At 30.9% G+C, this 17,500-nt stretch overlaps 1 protein-coding gene across 8 annotated transcripts in view; it reads left to right on the top strand.

The window, feature by feature from the left end:
- The first annotated feature begins 3,802 nt into the window (after positions 1–3,802).
- The window catches only part of LOC118447044 (receptor-type guanylate cyclase Gyc76C), a 73,826-nt gene continuing 60,128 nt past the window's right edge, over positions 3,803–17,500 (top strand). For 2 of the 8 annotated variants that reach the window (XM_035878456.2, XM_035878446.2), the window contains exon 1: positions 3,803–5,276. The gene's annotated coding sequence lies outside the window, so the exon portion shown is untranslated. The remainder of the gene's footprint in view (positions 5,277–17,500) is intronic. The other 6 variants (XM_035878449.2, XM_035878448.2, XM_085656706.1 and 3 more) reach the window with 6 other exon arrangements.

The raw sequence follows: 17,500 nt of genomic DNA, 5'->3' as shown, positions 1-17,500 counted from the left end.
CCACGCATATGCGGTTACTTTACATAAGATATGCGCGTTTAGAGGTGGCTCAAAATAAACTCGTCACGATTCGACACGTACGCTTTACGAGAGAGAGAGATAAAGATAGAGATAGACAGGTAGATAGATAGATAGATAGAGAGAGAAAGAGAGAGGGAGAAAGAGAATCGTCATTTGAGTTTGATTTATCGATCGATGCTATTTTCGCAACGAACTTCCTTCGATTCCATTTCGCCACTTTCTAAAGTGATTTTCTTGAGTTTGTTTAAAATTTCAAGATATCTTCGATATTCCATCATCAATAACAATTTACTTGCTATTAAAAATGTATCATAATTTATAATGTTTAAAGTAGATCATATATCTTTTAAAACAGATTTTCCTTCTATTTTATCAATCTTATTAACGAACAATATAGAATCATTTGACATAAGATAGATTTTTTAAATGCATAAGATGGATATAATAATCTATAATGTTTAAAGTCAATTTGAAATCTTAAATTTTCTTTTTATTTTCTCATCCTTTATTATTAACGACACGAATGGTTACGAACGTCCGAAATGAAAAACATTTCCCGATGTTTTTAACGGATATAATAATCCATAATGTTTAAAAGGGATTATTAAATCAGGAATATTCTTTTAATTTCCTAAGACTTGGTAACGTACGATAAAATCGTTGGAAATGAGAAACATTTCTCAATTTTAAATACTACAACAAGACACACTGTGTTCTATAACGAGAGAGTACGAGAAAGAAAGAGAGAGAGAGAGAGAGAGAGAGAGAGAGAGAGAGAGAGAGAAAGAGAGAGTAAAAGAGAAGGAAAGAGATAGACGCGGGAAATATGGCGATATCCACAAGCAAGAGCGCTCAACGTTAATACTCGTATGGCACATCGTAGCATCGAGAAGAACGTTCGTGTTGACACTCGGAAAAAAGATAAGATAAGGAGCGTCAGCGGCCAATCGGCGCTTCTATACGTCTCTTATGCGACGTCACTGTTGCTAAGTTCTCTTCGTATGTAATGTATTTGCGACATTACTATATAATTAATATTTTCGTGAATAATTCCGAGTCACGTTGATTCGAACAATTGTAATTCAAAAAACTTTCATTTTCATTGCTTTTAAATGTGACGAGGGACAAAATTAAACATACAACTCTTTCTCTCTCTCTCTCTCTCTCTCTCTCTCTCTCTTTCTCTCTCTTTTTATTTCTCTCTCTCTTTCTCTCTCTCTCTTTCTCACTCTTTTTATTTCTCTCTTTCTCTCTCTCTCTCTCTCTTTCTCTCTCTTTTTATTTCTCTCTCTCTTTCTCTCTCTCTCTTTCTCACTCTTTTTATTTCTCTCTTTCTCTCTCTCTCTCTCTCTATTTTTATTTTTCATAAAATTGTTATCTTTGAATACATTAGACGAGAAAATAGATCATAAAATATTGGAAATTTATATAACAATGATCGTGACATCGGAGAAAGTACAATTAAATTAATAACAAAAAAAAGATATATCATCACTGATAATGTTAATTATAGAACTCTCTCTCTCTCTCTCTCTCTCTCTCTCTCTCTCTTACTCTCTCTCTCTCTTTCTCTTTCTGTCTCTCTTGTTATTTTTCTTTTTTATATTTTTTGTAAAAATATACTCTTTCAACACATTATACAAGAGAAGATAAGATCATGAAACAGTTAACAGAAAATTTATAACGATCATAATGTCGAAGGAAATATACTAATCATAAATATAGAAGTCAAACGTTCTTTCTCGTCGATTTTTAATTATCAATTATTTCATCCAGTGTATTTTCAAAAGGGCGAACAGAAGTTACATTTTATTCGAATAATTTTCACTCGACTTCATTGATTTTTACCATTCCCTCCATACGTTTACGAGAACAAGTTCGAGTAATATGAAGATAAAACGATTCGTGTAAATTACCAGCTATGGTGTTCTCCAGTTTCAGACACACGCGTACATGTAAAACATGATATCATTAAGGACGAACGAACAAACCTACTGGAGTCATGGCTCGTTGATCGTTATCAGTGCTATTAGCTGATGGCAATCAATATGTATGACGAGTTTATTTGAATAAATGAAATTTATGTAAAAATTTTGTAAAATTTATTAAAATATCTTGCGTCTTGATTACGTTTATTGATAATTTAAAGATTAATAATTAAAAATAAAAATTCAAATTTAACGATGTTAAATGCGCATACCTATATTCGTCATATTTTAATATACGTACATATATACATTTCTACGCTACTAGAAATCGAAAACGCATCTTCGGTCTCGTCGACGGAAACTAAGCAAACACTGTTAGTCCGCTTAACTTCGACTCGTAAATAAGATTACATTCGAGCAGACTATGGATTTGCAAACAGTTAAGAGCGTAAATGACATCTTCGGTACACGTGCTCGTTCGTGCGAATACATCCGACAAGAATCTTCTTGGTCTCTTTATCTCTCTACGTTCTACGCCAGCACGTATAAAGAAACCAAAGAGCTGAGTAAGTTTCAAAAATATACGAAAATAAGGCCAAAAAGAAACGAAGCGTGCAGCGATATCGCGGTTGGTATATCTACGCGATAAGAAACAAAATTTTGTTTTTAATGAGTTCTCGCTTATTTTAAAAATGAGCTATTTCGTTTGTTTTCGATATTAAAATTTATGCGTTTGTTTTTTCTTTTTCTTTTTCCTTTTTTTTTCTTTTTTTTTTTTTTTTTATTTGAAATTACGGCGAAAGGTTCACCGTTTATAGATACATTATTGATAATTATTTATTAATTATTTTATTTATAAAGTAAATTTTTAAAAATCGATTTACTATTGAATTTTTAACGAATATTGAGTTCTTTTTCATTCTATTTCCGAAAATGGCCTTTATACGATACTTACAATCGAAAGTACAAAAAATCAAAATATATTCTCAAACTACGAAACTTAATTCTATGAAGAACCAATTTTAAATCAATTAGATGTTTATCATTATCCTTATAGAAATATCAGGCTCTCTTTAAATTAGATAAAAAGGAAAAAAAAATAGGAAAGGAAAATAACTTTACATATTTAATTAAATGTAAAAGATAAATGTAAAATATATAGTAACGAAATATATTAAATTCAGAGGAAATAATTAAACGAGACATATAAAGTCATTGCATTTAATTATATTTAATAAATTTCTATCAAAACGATCAAGACGAGTTTGCGAAGAGATATCTGAAAAACATTTATGGTCATACGTATTTAATAAATAAATAAAAATTGAAAATAATTATAATGTATTAATAAATAATATATATGAGAAATTTTGCATCATCGAAGATAGAAAAAAAAAACGAAACATTTACACGAGGATTACATTCGGATATTAAAAAATGAAGACTTTTATATATAACTTTTCATAATTTCACAAATTTCATATTTTCAAACATAAAAAATATATTTACTTCAAGTAAGATAAAAACAAATTAAAATTAATAAATAGGAATAAATACAAATTAAATTCATGGTAATTAATAACAGTAATTACAATTAATAAATCGAGATTAATGGAAGAATATGAGAAAAGAAAAATAATAAAATAAAAAATAAAAATAAAGAAAAAAAAAATTAATAAATAAAGACGAAAATTAGTCCAGAGGAAAAATTTTGATTTTCGGATCACCGCGCGTAAAAATCGATCGCTCGATCGTGTTTCGAGAGAAGTCAGAGGAGTCGCAGTGGCGCCACCTGAACGGCAGCAGACGGCACTAGCCCCCTTGCGATCATGTGTTCGCTTCAGTATGTTGCGGCCTCTGCTAAAGCGCGGTCGTATCTGAGTTTCTTGAGCAATTGTTTTTTTTTTTCGATCGGGACGATCGTCATCGTCGTTTTCTCTCGTCAATCCGATCGTTATAATCGTCGGTATAATTTTGTCAAAACGAACCAAGTACGTCATCGACGTAATCCTAAGGAGTGTTACGTTTGAGGACAAGTCACCGAAAAAGCAACGAATCGATTTGATAGATCGCAAGCAAGTGTGCTCGACCTCGTGACCTTCGAATCGTCCGATAATATACGCGATCGCGTTTTGTTGGCTGGTACGAGAATATCTTCCAAAGAGGACCTAATAGAAAGAAAGAAAGAAAGAAAGAAAGAAGGAACTAAAACAAAAAGAAACTAAGAGAACGAAAGAAATAAAGAAAAATATATATATATACATATATATATATATATTTATATACATAGATAGATAGATAAAAGGAGAGCAACGTTCTCCTTTTCTTAATGCTGTGCTCTTATTCTTCCTCTTCTTCTTAATTTTCATCTTCCTCGTAGAGTTGGAAGTTTCGCGGCTCCGAGGCCGCGTTCTTCCGCGTTCTCTCCTCCTTTCAAGTGAACGTACGCGCGCGCACAAGTACAAGAGCTTCCTCTTTCTTGTTTCTCCGCATCATCATCATCATCATCATCTCTCTCTCTCTCTCCTCTCTCTCTCTCTCTCTCTCTCTCTCTTTCTCTCACACACACACATACTTTTTCTCTTTCTCTCTCTCTCTCTCCCTCCTCCTCATCATAATAGAAGAAAACGAAGAAAAAGAAGAGACTAGGGATACTCTGTTGATCGTGCGCGCCTATGCGAGTGAGTGCTACATCGTTTGTTTTCTTTTTTTTTCGTGAAGATTTTCATCGGATATCCATCGACACGCGTCGTATACGTACATCGTACACACATACACACACACGCACACACACACACATATGGCACACAACAAATAAATAAACAGATACACTTAAATATAACGACAAATAAACGTCATTTCGGGAAAAAATAAAGAAGAAAGGAAGGAAGGAAGGAAGGAAGGAAGGAAAGAAGGAAGAAATAAAGGAATATAGTACAACATTAATAAATTAGAGAATCTAGTGTTACACGCTGGTGTTGTTGCTGGTGTTATTTAACGTAAACCATCATCGAGTAATATCGTCCATCTCACTCTTTCTAATATTCACTCTCTTTCTCTTTATCGTTCCTTTCCGGCGAAGAGCAGAGAAAGAGAAAGAGAAGGTGAAGGAGGAGAAGGAGTAGAAGGAGGACCAAGTTCGCCGACTTTTTCGCGAGGATGTCGAGGTAGCCTACCGAGCTTCCCTCTGAGCCCTCGCGAATATATACACTCGCGCGCACTAACACATATATAACCGTCCACGACGAAACACACATCGACGAAGCACTCCACTCTCTTTCATCCGCGGGATTGGATTACCATGCTGGACACGGCCACGAGTCGCAGGTAACAGAGAACCGTGTGCGCACCCTACCTATCTCTCTCTTTCTCTCTCTTTCTCTCTGTCTCTATCTCTCTTCCTCTGTTATTCTCTTTATCTCTCTCTCTCTCTCTCTCTCCATTCTCCCTCTCTTTCGATATACACTCTTCTCTTTCTCCTTCACCAATCTCTTTCTTCGTCTTTCTCTCTCTTCTTTCTTCGTCCATCGACTTGAAGCCAGCATATTCTCCTCTCTCTCTCTCTCTCTTTCGTCTTCTATATCTGTCCATCCTTGTCGCGTCCATTCGTATACTCCTCTCCGCCATCATCATCTTTCCTCTCTCTCTCTCTTTCTTTCTCTCTCTTTCTCTCTCTCTCTCCCTCCTTCTCCCTCTTTCTCTCTCACGGTCATGGCACGTCCAACGAAGAAGAAGAAGAAGGAGAAGAAGAAGAAGAAGAAAAGAATCTTCGTACTCCGCTACCACGCGACTTCACTCGACTCGATACATCCGCTCGACTTTGCCGCCTCTCTCTCTCTCTCTCTCTCTCTCTCTCTCTCTCTCTCTCTCTCTCTCTCTTTCTCTTTCTTCTCTCCCTCTCCCTATCTCTTTCTTTCGCTTTAGGAAAGATATCTCGAAGTCGTCGTCTCGAGATCGTCTCGAGATCATACAGATTTGCTCTCTTTTCTTATCTTCCGTTTCTCTGTCTCCCTTCTCTCATTCCCTTCTTTTTCTTTCTCCTCTTCCTTCTCCTCCTCCTCCTCCTCCTCCTCCTTCTTTTATTCTTCTTCTTCTTCTTCTTCCTCCGATCGAGAAATTCGAATCGGGATGCCACGAGCACGCGCTCTCGGATGCTTTCTCACGGTTTTAACCCTTTGCACTCAAGCTATTTTTAGACCTGGTTCTCGGCCAACTTCGATTTCTTCCTTCGATAGGCCTCTCGACTTCGTAGTGAAAGCTCTAGCCTATTGGATCTATCTATCTTCTTTCTAGTTTGTAAGAAAAGGATATTATCCTTGATTGTGTTTTTGTTTCTTTCTCTCTCTCTCTCTCTCTCTCTCTCTCTCTCTCTCTCTCTATCTATCTATCTATCTATCTATCTATCTATCTATCTATCTATCTATCTATCTATCTATCTATCTATCTATCTATCTATCTATCTATCTATCTACCTCGCGCTTTTTTCTTTCTTTTTCTTTTCTCTTCTTTTTTCTTCTCTCCCTTTATGTTTTATTGTTGGTCTAACAATAAGTTCTTGAAGATTTATACTCTCATGCTTTCTTTTTTTTGTATAATTGTAAGCTTCCTCTCGAGAGTCACATGTTCCGGACTTTACATATGTATATATATATATATGTATATGTGTATGTGTATGAGTATGTGTATGTGTATATGTATGGTATGTATATATACATGTACATGTATATACCTGGAAATGAGGCGAGACGTAAATATTTGAAGTTCACTTTGAATTGTATTCGACAGGGCGATGGCTCTGTGTATATATGTTTGTGTGTAATCATACACTGACAAGAGCTTGGCAATTTGATCGTCGACCTATTGAACGTATGTTTTTATTGTTCGAATAATTATGAATAAATGTAATTTAAATCGATGTCAAAAAAAAAATTAAAAAAAAACAAAAATTAATAGACGGTACTATTTAGAAAAAGAGTAATGCTCATTATTAATAAGTAATATGAAATTTCATTATTATTATTATACTAATAATGTATTAATAATTATCATTATAATAATTATTAGTACATTATTATTATTATTATTATCATTATTAGTATGTTATCAGTATAAAAAAAGGAATATATAATAATTATTTGAATAATTATATATTCAATACTAATAATATATTAAATAATTTTTAATTTTCACTTATTTACATGTCTGCCTGTGAAACAATATAGTATCCTGGAAAAAAAAAGAAAAAAAAAGAAAAATAAAAAGAAAGAGAAGAAGAAAAATTATTCTTATGCAAACAATATTTGCATAAGAATTTCATATTGGATTTTGTAATCTCCTCTTAAAGCACGTTTGAAATTTTTCCACTCGAGTTTTAAGTATGTTACGTCTCAAGAATGAACGTTCGTCTGGCTTTGCTCAAAGATAAGAACGATTAACAGGTGATTTTTATTTCGAACACGATGAAAGGAGGATGATTATCGCGATGGATTACGTACTACGTTCGTTATTATATCACTTTTCAACGATCATCTTACCGATATTTGTATATTTGACGTCATCATTAACATAATAATCATCGATAGGTGCCAATGTTATTACGAAATCATTCTCGTTGCAATTCATTAATGTATTTCTTTATTTAATTATTATATTATCGTAAAAGAACGTTTATTTTTATAATTAATTATAATATATGATAATTTGATATTATATTCTTGATATAATTTTTCCAATAATTTTTCGAAATATATACTTGGATTGTTTTTAATAAATTTACATAAATTAGTTCGCGAATGAATTTAAAAAAAAAAATATATATATATATATATTTTGTTTTTATCTTTTAACAAATCCATGCGACATTGGCGTCAAAATCAGTGAGGACACAACTGAACGTACCGAGTCCGACGAAGAACTCCGTGCTTAACAATCTTAACAAGGCGCAACGATCTCCTTCGAGCATTATTACTTCACGGTCAAGAAACTCTATTTGCTTGGTAGCTTAACGAGCGATAACTCTTCGACGTTTAATCGTTCTGCAGGACGGTTCGTCGATCTACAAGTTTCTCTCTTTCTCTCTCTCTCCCTCTCTCTCTTTTTTCAGCTGCAAATTCAAGGTCGTTCGATCGTGTACATTCTTTATTTTTTATTTTTTTTCTTTTTTTTCTGGTTTTTTTTTTTTTTTTTATATTATCACATCTTCGATATCTTTTATGCAATTTCGTGAATGGTACCGGCAATTTTACTCGAATTTAAAATAATCTTTAAATAATGATAATCTCATTAACATATAAAGATTTTAATTAAATTAATAACGTTTTATTAATGAAATAATGCAAATATTACAAATATTTCATATTTGTCTAAATACATTTGAACAATGTTATATTGCGTAATATAATATTTCATATCTTCGTAATATATATATATATATATATATATATATATATATATATAAATATTTTACATTTCTAACATTTGTATCGTTTTATAATAGAACATAGAAATTACGTTTATTGAAAACCATGTTGTTTTTTGTTATAAAATGATGTTTAGGACAATTTTCGAAACGTTGTTTTCAATTAAAAGTACACCTCGTAGAGTGATGATTAGGTAAAGAAAACATTGGTAGTTTCCTCTCGTATCTGTTTACTCGTCGTCAAGCTACGCGTTCAATATCTTCATAAACACGTAGTAAGCAATACAAGTTGATGGTGTCGGTGAGAAGAGAATATAAACTTTAGTCTTACTGCTGCTCCAAAGAATAAAGGTTTCCCGACTTTCTTCCACTTCATCGACTACATGGAATTCGAGGACTGTTCCTCCTAACGCAGATTTTCTTTCTCTTTCTCTTTCTCTCTCTCCTTCTCTCTGTCTCTCTTTCTCTCTCTCTCTCTCTCTCTCTCTCTCTCTCTCTCTCTCTTTCTTTCTGTTTCTCTTTCTCTTTCTCTTTCTCTTTACGAACATAAGAAACTGCACGTGTTTCTTAGAATTGATAGCTTCTTTTACATATTTCTTATATATTTGTTTTTCTTTTTTTTTCGTTTTTTCTTTATTTTTTTGTTTTTTTTCTGTTTTTTTTTCTTTTTCTTTTCTTTTTTGTATTCTCAGAAAAAGGAATACACGATCGTGTAAGAAAGATCGATATTTCTTTTGTTGTATTTTCTAACAATCATAGGTCTTCCCTTATGTCAATATTTCTAATAATATCAAAGTTCTAAAATGTTTATAGAAAGGTCATTCGTTAAAACGCATTAATTATCACGATTATGAGAAATAAATGTTATCGCTAATAACAAGATTTATATGTATGTATTATATGTCCAATAGGTATGTTTGATTAATTTATTCAAAATAAAATTTATAAAAAAAAGATATCAGATCTAAATAAAGATTTATATTATTAAAATCCAATGAGAATAAATTAATCGTTAATTATTAATTATATTATAATTATTATGAATTATTAATTATAATTATAAATTATTAATAACATTACAATAATTAATGATTAAATTATTATCATTGAATTTTAATATAAATCCTCGTATACGTCTTATATCTTTCGTGCAATATTTTTTATATTATAATAATTAACGATATAATTACACTTACTAAATTTTTTTCTCGAATAATAACGAATATTATTTGTTAAAAAATAATAAAGATTTCTTAAGTGTGTGTATATATCGTAATGCAATTATTTGTTAAGAAATGTTTGAAAATTTTCAATTTCTTTGCAAAGTGAGAAAAAGAAAGAGAGAGAGAGACAGAGAGAGAGAGAGAGAGAGAGAGAGAGAGAGAGAGAGAGTGAGTGATGCGGAGAGGAGGAGAGAAAGAAAGAAGAAGGAAAGGAGCAACATTGGAATCCGAAGTATTCGTGCCTTCGACCTCTTAACAGAGATTTACTTAACGGAGAGATAAGCTCGAGACGAAGGAACGTAAGAGGCTTTCTATCGAGATTCTTTCTCGCGGCACTAACGACCTACGAGAGCCACTATGAGATTGATTTACGTCGATCCGATGACTCGCGTGGCTCCGCGTGCACCGAGTTTCCTCGTAAGAGCTTCCTCGTTCTTTCGAAACGAGCCCGGCCCGAGTTACTTTCATTTCCTGCGGTCCAATATTTCTTTTCAATTTAACAATTTAATAAATTCTTATTTAATTACATTAATCACAATATAACCGAAAACGTTGCAACATAGAATTTTCATATTCCGAATAAACGTATCTTAATAATAATTTTTTAATTATATATCTTCAAATTTTCAATTATATCTTAGGGGGATCGGTAAGTAATATCGCTTTCGTAAATTAAATTCAAACGAATAAATTTTTAACAAGTTTTTATTTTTAATCACAATCAAATATCGACATGCGCAGAAACGACATTACTTTCCGGTCCCTCTAATATATATATAGATTTTATAATAAAATATATATTTACAATAAGGTGAAAAATTTTGTGTAATTTTGTTGAAGAGATTTGTGAATTACGAATTGCGATATTTGACATTTGCGTGAATATGTATTATGGATTTAATATTTTATTATAAATATATGTATACATATATATAATATTTTAATAATATAAATTTTCTATAATTCGTTACACATGAATACATATATATGTGTACAATTATTTAAATATTTCTGTTGAATAATAATTATCGTAAAAATTCAATAAAATATCAGAAAAAAATTCGTAATTCATGAATTTCCAACAAGATTGCATAAATTTTCTACTGTTGCATACTCGGGCTTTTGCGAATTCGCAAAATAATATTTAAAACTTTGCTCGTGTGTACGTTGAATAAATCGATCATCCGACCTTGATCAATCATTTCCGATATTTTATTTTTTTAATCGCTTTGAATTTATAAGTTATAATATCGTTCTCCTTCTGGATAATTCGTTAATATTACGTATCTATATATATATATATTTATATATATATATATATATATATATATATATATATATATATAGATATTATATACATATATATAATCGATTGGCATTCGAGGAAGATCGTTTTTTCTGAAATATTCGCATGTGCCATGCGGATGTACCGTTAAGACGGGATCTGTTGACATTAGCTGACCGTGATCTTTTCGTCTCTTTCTCTCTCTCTCTCTCTCTCTCTCTCTCTCTCTTTCTCTCTCTCTCTCTCTCTCTTTCTCTCTTTCTCTCTCTCTCTCTTTCTCTCTCTCTCTCTCTCTCTTTCTCTCTCTCTCTCTCTCTCTCTCTCTCTTTCTCTCTTTCTCTCTCTCTCTTGTAAATAAGAAGTGACACTAAAAAAATCTAGAATCCTTTATAACACCGTTTAACTTTAAAACGTTACACAGTCATGGATACACGTATACTTCTTAATTAATTTTTTATTTTATTGTTTTTGCTAAAAAAAATTAATCGTCATTTTGTATCTAAATGTTCGCTATAAGTATAAATTATATTACTTAATGTAGTATAATTATAGCTAATTACAAGTTCATATATGAGTTTCACACATAACATATAATTAATTTTTAAACATTAATAAAAATTATTTTATAAAAGATTAAAAGAAAAAGAAAAGTTAAACACACGAATAATTTCCATTTGCAACGAACTTAATCTGGTGCCGTGCTCCATTATCGATGAAATCCACGAATGTTTAAATGAATTCTTTGGAATTGTGACCTCGAGACGTTAAAAAAAAAAAAAAAGAAGAAGAAGAAAAAAAGGAAGAAAAAAGAAAAAAAAATATATCATACGAAGCAACGACGATTATTTTTAGCCCCAAGTGTTATCTTCCCGATAAAAGAAGGAAAAGAAGAAGAAAAGAAGTAAAGATGAAAAAAAAAAATGGAGATATCTAGTTGGTAAAAAATTTGAACGAGACCGAATGGAGAGATTTTAGTTTCTATTAATAGACTAGAAAACCGGTTAGCCTGTGTTATTTTCGAAGGAATTAGAATCAATCGTCGTATAAATTAAATCCCATCGACGATTCTAATAATACTTTACTAGGTTTTTTATTGCTTCAGCAATATATTTCTTTCAAATATATTTCTTTTTCTCTCTCTCTCTCTCTCCCTCTCTCTCTCTCTCTCTCTCTCTCTCTCTCTCTCTCTCTTTATTTATCTATCTATCTATCTCCTTCTTTCCCATATTTTTGTGTATATCGATAAACATATTCGTCAGCAAGTTTCATTGAATTTCGAATTGCAAAGTGTTATAATTCGATTAAAATAAATTTGGAAAAAGTCAATATACGTGTATAGTGATAAGTTTAATTAACTTTTGAAAAAGATTTTGTTGTTTGAAAATATAATATTCGAAAGTAGTTCGTTTGTTGAAAAATTTGTCGATTCTTCGGAAAAAATAATTTATTACTTTTTCTTTTCTCTCTCTCTCTCTCTCTCTCTCTCTCTCTTTCTTTCTTTCTTTCTTTCTTTCTTTCTTTCTTTTTCTTTGACAACGCAGACAGAGAAAAATTTGTTTTCTCATCTCGTTCGATTAGAGGTCGTCTCTCAATAAACATTCTTACGATTCCCAATGTAAACGGTAAATTCTATCTTAGAAGAAACTCGAGAAGAGACGAAGAAACAGCACTCGACTTCGTTAACGAGCTTAATTATTTCAAACCTCGAACGTTAATCTCAAGCACTCTCGAGATATTTTCTTTCTCGTTCTCGCTAAGAGTTACACACGTACACGCGGCCAATTTAAATTCGTCAAATCTGTTTACGCGACGGACATGACGAGAATCAATTGTTAGGAGAGAACAAGAGATCGACGAATTCTTTCTATGAGGAAAATTATCGTCGTCATTAACGATTAAGAGATTAAATCTTACACATACTCGTTTTCATTTATTTTTGAATTTTCATTTATTATAATATTTTTATTTATTTCATTTATCTTATTTTCTATTCTTCATCCTTTTACTCACCTTGTATATTTTTATTGTGTTTATGTAAAACAAAGAGAAGAAAAATCGATAGATAAAGTGTCTTTTTCTTTTTTTTCTTTTTTTTTTCTTCCTCCAAATAGAATTAACAACGACGAACAAACAGCAAGAACGTTCAAAGATAATTGACAGGCTTTTTGCACGTATTCCGTGAATCAGTCATTATATAATAATAATAATAATAATAATAATAATAATAATAATATTAATATTAATAGTAGTACTAGTAATATTTCTTTTTTCTTCTTTTCTTTTTTATTTAAATATTTTTTATTCATTCAAAAAATCATCGATATATTTAGCGGCAATATATTTAGACACAAATGGAGACAAATTTTACAGGCGTCACTTTTGCATGACGATTAAACAAATTGCTATACACAACGTAAGTTAATAAATCATTTGTTTATACAAAAAAAAAAGGAAAAGAAAAAAAATAGGAAAAATGAACACACAAAAAGAATGACGTTCGTTTAGACTACTTATTAGAGAATATTCCTGATACGAAGAAGCACGGTTATCTTAGTCTCTTTGCCGTCGCTCATCGTAGGATTCAAAGAGCTTGGAAAGAATCGCTCGAGTCAGCTGGCAATAATGCGATGGCCTTCGCGACTATCGAACGTTAACCCGAGCGAATGAACGAACGAATGGAAGAGAGAGAATCATAGTTGGAGTGATTCCTCGAGAGCATGGAAAGTGAAAACGCGTCATCATCACAAACGCAACCACTGACGTCTCATCTACCATTCAAAATACATATTTACATGTACGGTTCTTTTTTCAAGTCGATTCAATATAAATAAGAAAGAGAGAGAGCCAGACAGACGAAATTGAGAAAAATACATAATTAAAATCGTCGAAAGGGTTGTTTACTATTGAACACACATACAATATGTATATATATATATGTGTGTGTCTATTTGAAATTGTAACGGATATTGTGAGCTATGAATTATATACTTTCGACATTTTTCTCTCTGTCATGTTACTTCATTAGAATCTCCAATCAACATTATTTTTTTTATACGAATATAATTAGTTTATTTTTTGTTTTATAGTTTAGTTTTATACGAATGTTATTTAGTTTTATAAGAAAGTTATTATTTATTTAAGTTTTATACGAATATGTTAGCTTTCTAACTCTTTTCGCGATAGAATTTTTTTTATCTCTTAATCGCGATAGAAAAGGGAAAATCGTTGAAAAGATTTATTCCTGCGATTAGAATTCCTAGGGTATCCAACAGAAAGAATATGTTAATTAGAAACATTGACGATTAGAAATTAATTTGATTTATCGTGAACGATATTAGAATAATGATTTTTTTCCTTCTTTTTTATTTATTTATTTATTTATTTATTTGTTTTTTTTATTTATTTACTTTTTTTCTTTTTATTTTTTAATTTATGAAATTATCAATCACGAAGAAGTGATCTCGTGAGATATTCTTCAGGTACATGAAATACATCCATAAAAATAGAATTTTATCTTTATCAAATAACGTCTCGTAGCTTCATACAAATATCACTTAGCATTCCTTACCTTCTCGTAAACTTATTCGCAGTCTTGAAAACTCAATAATATTTATTTAGAACTGTGCGACCTTTAGCGTTTAATTTTGCTGGAATTCCTAAAAAAATAACGATTGTTATATTATCATTTTTTACTTACGTACACATTACCTATTTTTTAATTTTCTACGATTTAGCTTTATTCTCGGTTTTAAAAACAAAAAGAAAAATAAAAAAAGAAATAAAATATGTTATTCAAAATATAAAACTTGAACATTATATTACACTGAGTATAATTTATACTTCAGATATAAATTAATACTTAATTTTGTTATGAAAAATGAAGTAAAACTTGAGAAATATGTTTTCTATGTTCTTTTACTATCCATTTTTTTTTATTTTTTTTTTTTTTTTTTTTTTTTTTACGTTTTCACTATTCTTTTCCTCGCTTTCAAAAGCTTGAATCGCGAGTTTACTAATGTGCCTTAAAATGAATGACAATGCATAGAGCATAGGTAAGCGTTAAATAACGAGAGTGCACTCACGTGCAACAAACCATCGACGATGACGTACTTAGGAGAGCCGCGCAAGATCACGAGCACGCTTGTCTCGAGATCACGATGTTTCTTTTATTCGAGAACACGATTAACTATCCAAGGATGCGTTTAATAAAACAACGTGATACCCAGCTATTGCTGGATCATTTTATATTTCTTTCTTCATTTTCTTTTTCCTTTTTATTTTTTTTTCTTTTTTCTTTCCTCGATATTTTTCACTGATAAATAATTATCTCGTATAAAAAAAAAAAAAAACTAAATAATGTATAAAGAAATTATTTGACAATTAATTTATCATTCCAAGATATATTTTCAATGAGTTTTCGTAATTAAAAATTTCAAAGAAAATATTGAAAATTATATTTCAGAAAGGAAATGATGGTTAACGCTTCAAAGAAATAAGCAAGATCTTGTTTTCTATTCTTATTTTTTTTTTGCTTTTCTTTTTTCTTTTTTCAGTTTAAATGACTATGATCTCGTACGAGAAATATATTTTCTCTTGATAGAAACGAAAGATGAAATCGTCTGAACGTTATTCCAAATCGAAAAGAAAAATATTGATCGGATCATAGATCGAATGTAAGACGAAAGTATAGATAACGGACATTGTATTTAGCTACTTAAATAACACAGAAGTAATATAGCGAGCATATATATTATACATACATATGCTTATTATATCAACCTATATTTTACGTTATCCATTTTCTCGTTTGCGAAACGAAGTACCGAAGCGATTCAAAGTACCGGCCGGAGGCTGAAAGAGAAAGAAAGAATCTTACGTAGGTTTGTACGAAAGAGAGAGAGAGAGAGAGAGAGAGAGAGAGAGAGAGAGAGAGAGAGAGAGAGAGAGAGAGAGAGAGAAACAGAATATTGTGAAGCTCCTCGAAAAGAAAAGAGAAGTGCAAAACGTGCATATTCTCGACCGATCGCCTTCCTACCCTGGAAATCCAGTTATTCCTTTGGCCATAAGGATGTGTGAGAAAAAGAAAAACAGATATATACTCACGTGTGTGTGTGTGTGTGTGTGTGTAGCATGTAACAAGAAAGAGAAAGACAATGCAATGAGAGCGAAACTCACGCGAATCCTCGGCGGTTTGCTCTCTTCTTTTCTTTTTCATATCTTTGTCCGCTCCTTGCGGAGGAGAACGACGACGAAAATAACCCCATCACGATAGAATATTACGGCACTTTGTGCCGTTCGTGAGTAAGAGAAAAACGAACTCGGTTAGAGAAAGGATCGAGAGGAAAACTAAGAATCGTGAATAAGAGAAGAAAAAAAGATTTATAAATAGATAGATAGATAGATAAATAGATAGATAGATAGATATCTTTATCTTGGTAATGATATTAAAATTAAAGGTATTTAATCGTTTTGAGGAAAGAGCGAGAACAAATGTATAAAACTCTGATGAAAAAGAAAGTATGATAAATAATAAATTATTTTCAACAGAAGATCGATCGAACGGGAAAAAGAAAAAAAGAAAAACGTCATTGATTACTCAGAATATCACGAAAAAGGAAGATTTATTATCTTCATGGTGTGATCGTCGAAATAAAATAAAAAAAAAGAAAAAAAGCCGAACAAGAAAAAGTATTAAAGATCGTCGCGAATAATCAAAAAAAAAAAAAAAAAAAAGAAAAAGAAAAAAAGTATATTTTCGATGGAAACATTTCACAGGTCATATTCTTTAATTAGTCAATTAACGATATTGTTTAAACAGCGTTTATAAACATTTGAAAATTTTTACGAATCCATTAATCGTCCTTTGTATAGAGAAAAAGTTAAATGAAAGGACGAGATGATAATGTTTCATAAAGATAAACCTTGGTGCCTCGGTTGACAGAAACGATAATTCAAGTACGTACGTGATAGTTGACGTGCTCCTGCTAATGAGAAAATCAAGTTTCACGATGAGTACACGCAATTACGTAAAACCCACTACTGCGCTCGATTCGAGAATGTTTTATTAACGGGCTTAAGAAATTTACGTTAACACTACCGTACGTGCTCTAATTAACTATTTTTTTTTTTTTCTGTTAAAAAAGAATCATTCCTTAATTGTTCTATTTGTCGCTCAATATTATTCAATTTAAATTGCATAATCTTTTAACAAATAAAAAATTTCATTGAATAAATTTCTTTTTAATTTTATGTATATATATATATATATATGCATGTATTACAAATGGTATCCATCTGACAATTATAACTTTGATTCGTAACAATTCATTAGTTGATCTTATTAATTTTAATTAATTTATTTATTTAATCGTTATTATCTTTATTAATAGTATTTCATTTTTAATTAAAGTAAATATCATCGTATACTCATATTTATCGATCGAACATTTTTCCAATTAATTTCGCAGAATCAAATTATATCTCTCGTAAAAGTTTAATGATAAAATTATTGAGAAACTATACTTTTTTAGTTCGAGATTATTTTGAAAAAAAAAAAACAAAAGAAAAAGTAAAAAAAAAGATAAATAAACATATTTAACGATAAACTTATAACGATCAAGTGTGA

Source organism: Vespa mandarinia, chromosome 1 (genome assembly GCF_050613455.1).
Source record: "Vespa mandarinia isolate Hongniang chromosome 1, ASM5061345v1, whole genome shotgun sequence".
Lineage (NCBI taxonomy): Eukaryota > Metazoa > Arthropoda > Insecta > Hymenoptera > Vespidae > Vespa > Vespa mandarinia.
This window is presented reverse-complemented; position numbering and strand designations above follow the sequence as displayed.